Source organism: Natator depressus, chromosome 3 (assembly GCF_965152275.1).
Source record: "Natator depressus isolate rNatDep1 chromosome 3, rNatDep2.hap1, whole genome shotgun sequence".
In the NCBI taxonomy this organism is placed as follows: domain Eukaryota; kingdom Metazoa; phylum Chordata; order Testudines; family Cheloniidae; genus Natator; species Natator depressus.
In genome coordinates, this window is record NC_134236.1 from 174,366,700 (window position 1) to 174,374,405 (window position 7,706).

The 7,706-nt window shown below is 44.7% G+C and overlaps 1 long non-coding RNA gene across 1 annotated transcript in view; it reads right to left on the reverse strand.

Annotated features, from left to right (window-relative positions):
- Positions 1-6,648, reverse strand: part of LOC141984196 (uncharacterized) — a 36,701-nt gene extending 30,053 nt beyond the window's left edge. Inside the window, exons 1-2 of the long non-coding RNA XR_012638680.1 lie at positions 6,531-6,648; positions 4,932-5,104 (exon numbers count right to left, since the gene is read on the reverse strand). This is a non-coding gene — a long non-coding RNA (uncharacterized LOC141984196). The remainder of the gene's footprint in view (positions 1-4,931; positions 5,105-6,530) is intronic.
- Positions 6,649-7,706: the final 1,058 nt, after the last annotated feature.

Below are 7,706 nucleotides of genomic sequence, written 5' to 3' on the forward strand. Positions count from 1 at the left end.
CTGTAGATATTGTGGGACTTCTCACTAAACTTTCCAGGAATGGAAAGAAATATATACTTCTTGTGGTGGATTCTGCCACCAGACACCTTGAAGCTACAGCCTTGTCTAAGATTGAAGCTGAAACAGTGGCTATAGCTTTATTCACCATTTTTAGCAGAGTAGGTTTTCCCAGAGAAATCTTGACAGACCATAGTTTAAATTTCACGTCTGTAGGCTTTAAAAAGTTGTGGCAATTATGTGGCGTGAACCTTGTGAGGGCTGCTCCCTATCGCCCAGAAACTCATGGGCTTGTGGAAAGATTTAATGGAACTTTAAAATCTGTGCTAAGAATGTGGGTCTCCAGCAGGGGTGAAAGGGAGCCGGTAGGGGCCGGTACTGCGTACCAGTAAGAACCCGCACCGGCCCATACCCAGCCCACAGTAAAGCGTTGCCACGGCAGCACTTTAATGTCCCTGCCCCTTTTGCCTCCCCTGTCGGCAGCCCTGCTGGTAAGGTCCGTACCGGCAGGGCCACCGACGGAGGGGCGGGAAGGGGCAGCAACGTTAAAGAGCTGCCGCGGCGCTTTAATGTTGCTGCGCCCCCCAGTTGGCACTTTAACATTCCTGCCCTTTTTGGCTCCCCCCCTCCCCCGGCTGCCGACGGGCGGGGGGGGAGCAAAGGGAGCAGCTGCCCTGGGGCCAGTGATTTAAAAGGGCCTGGGGCTCCAGACGCTGCTGCCGCTATGGCAGCAGTGGCATCCAGAGCCCCAGGCCCATTAAATCAACACGGGAGCCCTGGGCAGCATGGGCCAGCTGGACTGGAAGGGCTGGTGGGGGGATGCTGACCCCCCCAGCCCCGCCCCTTCCACCTGAGGCCCCGCGCTGGAGCCGCCCTGCCCCATACCGGTAAGTGGCCTCAGTTACTTTCACCCCTGGTCTCCAGGCATGAGAGTGTCTGGGATGTGTTACTCCCGTATTTGCTATATGCATACTGAAGTGTTCCCCCAAAGTCTACTGGGTTTTTTTTTCCCCTTTGATCTCCTGTATGGGAGGCAGGTTAGGGAACCCGTAGATTTGATTCGAGGCTCTTGGGACGGAAGGGCAGAAGAGACAGGACAGCCTGTAGGAGATACTCCTGGAGGAATTCTGTGCCAAAAAGTTAAAATTCGGAGCACAATATTTTAAAATTCTGCATATTTTATTTGTCAAAATAACACTATATAATCATGCTGGTTTCAATTATTTTGGTAATTTTTTTCAAAATACCTCTCAGCAAGTATGTCTGTAGCATTACAGACAGAAAAATTTCCCCCAGGCGTAGAGAGATAAAGAAACCCTTATGTCAACCTCTATGCTTCTCTGCCCTCTTCCCCCCACAGCCCAGCTGGGGGGAGCCAGACACTCTCACCCCCTTCCCTCCAGAGCACAACTGTGGGGCCCCCCCCAACCCAGACACTCACACCCCTTCCTCCTCAGAGCCCAGCTGCGGCTCCTCCAACCCAGACACTCTCACCCCCCTAGCCCCCAGAGGCCAGCTGCAGGCCCCCTTCCACCCCGGCCCAGACACTCATAGACTCCTAGAGCTCAGGGATCCAGAGGGAGAAACAGCCTAATGCTGGGTCCCAGGCTTGCATGGAGTTTCCTGCGTGCCGCCGCCTCCTTCCTTTAGAGCTTGCTGGGAACTGCAGCTGCTGGGAACCCTCCAGTTCCCTTCCCCTCCCCGCAACCTTGTGTTCTATTTGTGAGCTAGGCTCTGCCAGGTCCAGCAGCCCCTAGTGGCGGCCGACATCTCTGCAGCCCATTTCTGGGGCGGGGAGGGGGGGGAATTCTGCACACCCAACATTAATTTCTGCAAAATTCTGCATTGCACAGTGATGCAGAATTCCCCCAGCAGTAAGGGGAGTATGTCACTTGTTTTAAGGAGAATTTACAGGTTCTGATTAATTTAGTGCAACAGGATCTTTAAAAAAAAGTTAGGAAACTCAGAAAGTTTGGTATGATCAGCATACTGAAGAAAGGTCATTTGATATTAGTGATTTGCTGTTAGTGCTAATCCCAGTGAGGAAAAAACACAGGATCATTGGGAAAGACCTTCTGAGGTGATTGAAAGAGTGAATGAAGTCACATATGATGTAAGGAAGCCCAGTGACAGGGGAGCTGTGCAAACAGTGCATATCACTATATTAAAATCTTACTGTGAAAGGCTGGTGATGGTGGTGAATATTTGTTGTGCTGATGAGGGAATGTTCTCCGCCCCTTTAATTGATTTGGTCAGGGAGAGCAGGGAAGAGCACTGGAGAGCACTGAATTTGAGTACGGTTTAAATCCAACCCAAAAGCAGGAAATGCTGGCCCTTTTAAAGCACCACAAAGGTATTTTCCAACCAGCCAGGTTTAACTGACAAGGTTGTACATTCCATTGAAAACTCAGAGCCCCACTCTGCTCCTAGCAGATCATGCCGGGCTAAAGGGGAATTGTAGAGACAAATCCAGGAAGAGGTGGACAGCATGGTAGGAATTAAAGTAATTATTAAGTCAAAAAGCCCTGGGGCATCCCCTATTGTAATGGAATCGAAAAAGGACAAAACAATGAGATTTTGTGTGGATTACAGAAAGCTAAATGCTATAACCCAACCTGACCCATATCCCACACTCCAAATAGAGGACGTAGTGGATCTATTGGGGGGAGTGAAAAATTCATAAGCACCCTAGATTTGACTTGTGGGTACTGGCAGACTCCCTTAGATGCTGAGGCCCAGGAAAAATCTGCTTTCATAGTGGAGACTGGCCTGTATGAGTGTAACGTTTTGCCTTTTGGATTAATGAAGGAGCCACATTTTAGAGGTTTTTCAAATGAGGTGGTATAGGGGTTCCAAACATTTGCCAGAACCTATATAAATGAATGACTTGACTATTTTCAGTAGCTCCTGGCAAGACTACTTAAACCATGTGGGAGTTGTCACAAAGGCTGAGAGAAGCCAACCTCACTTTCAAGGTCTCCAAATGCAAGATGGGGGTTGTAGAGGTGTCCTACCCTAGGACACTGGAATGGGGGCGGGGGGGGGGGGTTGGTTTGCCCCAACCATTTAAAGGTAAAAGCCATTTGGAGTCGTCCTGTCCCTCAAACCAAGAAGCAGGGGCAATCCTTTATTGGTCTGGCCAACTGTTACCAGAAGTTTGTAAAAGGGTTTAGTGACATTGTGGCCTCCATTAACAGACCTCACAAAAAAAGGGAAACCAGACTGGCAGTAATGAAGAGAAGCCTGTGAGAGAGGCTTCCAGAACATAAGAGGCTTTGTCTAAAGAGCTTGTTTTGGTCAGCCCTCATTTCAGCAAACCATTTGTGCTGTGTACTGATGCTTCTAACGTTGTGTTAGGTGCACTACTGATGCAGGATGGGGTGGGGGCCAAGAAGCATCCCGTTGTCTACTTAAGCAAAAAACTGACCCTCACTGAACAAAACTATGCTGTCATCGAGAAAGTATCTATGCCATTGGATGGGCTGGTAAGCAACTTAAACCTTATTTGTGTAATAACAAATTTAATGTTTTACGTGATTACGCCTTTGGAGTCTAGACATACAGGAATTTGACATTAAAATAATTCATATGAAGGGAAAGGAAAATGTAGTGGCTGATGCCTTGTTGAGAATGGGGGGAGTGTCAGTAATGCCCCTTCCTAAGCCAGTTTTGCATTGACAAACCAGGTGCCTGCTCTTGCCAACACTGCAAGCATTAGCTAAGAACTAACAAACTCATAGCTAGAGACCTGACCTTCACCTGTATGTTAGTTTAGCTCAAAGTAGGTATTAATTTATAAGAATGTGTTTAGTGTTTAGACTCTGTGAAATGCTTGTAAATTGCGGCATGCATTAATTTCACTTGCAATGTTGGTATTCCATGCCATAAGAGATTATGTAAGTTTTGCTTTATAACTTTGAAAATGTTTGTTCCGAATTTGTGAACCCAGCCATGGGAATCACCCTCCCCACTCATCTAGAAGGACTATTAAAATCAGATGAGCCATGAAGGAACATCGTAATACAAAGGACTGGTCAATGGTCCTATTACACCATGGAAATGCTATGTGCAAGGAAGCTCATCCCGTGGACACGGAAGCTGAACAAAAACAAACAAAACAAAGTCACAGGAAAATTTTCCATCTCCTTGCTGTTTGATCACTGACTGGGCGAGAGAGACCGAACTAAAGCCAAATATCCCTGGGGTTGCCCCCTGGATTGGCCCTGAAAGACACTTTGAATTGATAGATCACTATGACTCTGGCACTCTTAAGATCTAGATGATAACTCACTTGTGTGTATATGTTTGCTTGCTTTAACCTGTAAATAACTCTCATTTCTTTTTCCTAGTTAATAAACCTTTAGACAGTTTATTACAGAACTGGCTGCAGACATTGACTTTGGTGTAAAATCTAGGGTACCAGCTGATCAAGGGTAAGTGACTGGTCTCTTGGGACTGGAAGCAACCTGAATATTATGTGATTTTTGGTGTGTATGACCATTTATCACTAAGTCCACTTTGTCTGGGTGGCAAGATAGATGGGAGAGTCTAAGGGGATTATCTGTGACTCCATGGTAAGACTGTTATACCGAACCAGGAGATCACATTACTGACTTGGTGAAATGTAGTTATAGACTGTGCCACCAATTTTTGGTGTCTGCCCTGTTTTTGGCAGTCTGCCCTGAGATAGGCACTCACAGTTGTGAGCCACTCCAGACAGCATGGCAACACCCTTCCCTTTAAACGTGGCACTGAGTTGGTTTATAGTAAAAATAAAACAAATTTATTAATAATAGGACATAGGTTAAGTGATGCCATGTAAAAGGTATAAAGTTAGAAAGGGTAACAAGCAACTGAAAGTGAAAACATGCATCTCAAAGTCTAAAACTTAACACAGCAAAGATACAGGCTTTGTTCTATATTGTTTCTCTCACCAGTCATTCTTCTTCCCAGTCATTCTTCTTCCCAGCCATGCCTGACTTTCCCTCAGTCAGGATCTTCCACAAAAGTACAAGTAGATATCTGAGCCATTAGCAATTATCTTTGAAAAGTCATGGAAGACGGGAGACATTCCAGAAAACTGGAAAAAGGCAAATATAGTGCCCATCTGTAAAAAAAGGGGAAATAAGGACAACCCAGGGAATTACAGACCAGTCAGCTTAAATTCTGTACCCAGAAAGATAATGGAGCAAATAATTAAGCAATCAATTTGCAAACACTTAAAAGATAGTAAGATGATAAATAACAGTCAGCATGGATTTGTCAACAAATCATGTCAAACCAACCTGATAGCTTTCTTTGACAGGGTAACAAGCCTTGTGGATGGGGGGAAGTGGTAGATGTGGTATATCTTGACTTTAGTAAGGCTTTTGATACTGTCTTGCATGACCTTCTCATAAACAAACTAGGGAAATACAACCTAGATGGAGCTATTATAAGGTGGGTGCATAAATGGTTGGAAAATAGTTCCCAGAGAGTAGTTATCAATGGTTCACAGTCATGCTGGAAGGGCATAACAAGTGGGGTCCCGCAGGGATCAGTTCTGGCTCCAGTTCTGTTCAATATCTTCATCAATGATTTAGGTAATGGCATAGAGAGTACACTTACAAAGTTTGTGGACAATACCAAGCTGGGAGGGGTTGCAAGTGCTTTGGAAGATAGGATTAAAATTCAAAATGATCTGGATAAACTGGAGAAATGGTCTGAAGTAAATAGGATGAAATTCAACAAGGACAAATGCAAAGTACTCCACTTAGGAAGGAACAATCAGTTGCACACATACAAAATGGGAAATGACTGCCTAGGAAGGAGTACTGTGGAAAGGGATCTGGGGGTCATAGTGGATCACAAGCTAAATATGAGTCAACAGTGTAACGCTGTTGCAAAAAAAGCAAACATCATTCTGGGATGTATTAGCAGGGGTGTTGTAAGCAAGACACAAGAAGTAATTCTTCCTCTCTACTCTGCGCTGATTAGACCTCAACTGGAGTATTGTGTCCAGTTCTGGGCACCACATTTCAGGAAAGATATGGACAAATTGGAGAAAGTCCAGAGAAGAGCAACAAAAATGATTAAAGGTCTAGAAAACATGACCTATAAGGGAAGATTGAAAAAATTGGGTTTGTTTAGTCTGGAGAAGAGAAGACTGCGGGGGGACATGATAACAGTTTTCAAGTACATAAAAGGTTGTTACAAGAAGGAGAGAGAAAAATTGTTCTTGTCCTCTGAGGATAGGACAAGAGGCAATGGGCTTCAATTGCAGCAAGGATGGTTTAGGTTGGACGTTAGGAAAAACTTCCTAACTGTCAGAGTGGTTAGGCACTGGAACAAATTGCCTAGGGAGGTGGTGGAATCTCCATCACTGGGGATTTTTAAGAGCAAGTTGGACAAACATCTGTCAGGGATGGTCTAAATAATACTTAGTCCTGCCTTGAGTGCAGGAGGTGGGACTAGATGACCTCTTGAGTCCCCTCCAGTTCTATGATTCCTTTGTCTTCCTAGGTGAAAGGTCTTTGTCTAAGCAGATATCTCACCTATATTCAGTTCCCAGAGACTTGACCTCCCCCTTGGTTGAAGGACCCATCTTTCTCATCTTGCAAGAGTTCTGTTCCTTTGTATCTGCCTTGTGATGGCTGCCAAAGATGGCTTCTGTCTCCCAAAGTTCAATGACTTTGTTTCAAGAGCCAGGATGACCTCATGCTGTTCTTCCCTTCCTGTGGACTTCCCATCTCCCTGTATGTAAATAGAGGTTTCATTGTTTTGATTCCACCATGCTTAATTTACATTGGAGACAGATAAATAGCTGCCTTCTCTCCTGTCAGGGAGAAACAGGTTCCCTCCCAGTTTAGCCACAGATTTTAAAACATATTATGTATCCATATATCCTCATATAGTGTTAATACATACATTTCACAATGCTATTAATCACCAGTGTGCCATTAGCTTTCAGAAAAGACACACTCTGTTAACTAATACAGTAATATTGTATACAATCGGTTGATTTAATTCCTTAACACTCAAGGTTCAGCCCTCCTGTCTTTATAGACCAGTGAACGTTTGCAATGGATTCTTCTGAGGGTCACCCCTAAAAGTTGTTGGGATATGTAAGGGTTAAGTCGAGACCTGGAAAACTGCTGGTATGGTTTGAGGGAGTAGAAGCACGGGCTGTTTCTACACTTGATAAATAAAGTGCTACCCTTCTCCCTTCCCTTCTCCTTGTTAAGGATAGGTAGGTGTTGCAGCTGCATAAGGAATGTGGGGATCTGAAAGATACTCTTTTTGTGTAGAGCAGTGTTATCTCCCCCTCCCTTCCTTTCCCAGCTACATAAACGAGCTCAGGGTCATGGCCCCTTCCTCCCTCCCCTGAAAATTGCTGATTAAGGGAACTTGTGGCAACAATTACTGCAAAGAAATGTGTTTTCAAGGTTAAAATGTGTGTGTATAATATGCGTAATGCTATAATCAGTCAAGGGGGTGGGTATAATCATAGTATGGGTGTTCATGTGATTTAATAAGGGTTTTGGGGGTGTTGTAGCAAAAGTAGGTAAGTTTACATACTAACTTAGATAAAAAGAGAGTGCTGTAACTAATCCAGTATTTACTTGACAATTGGGTCGAGGGGAACAAGTACTACAATAAAGAAGCCTGTCTACTCAATCTGCCTCTGGGTCCTCCTGCTCTTCTTCTAACAAAAGTAAAGTTTGTTCAAC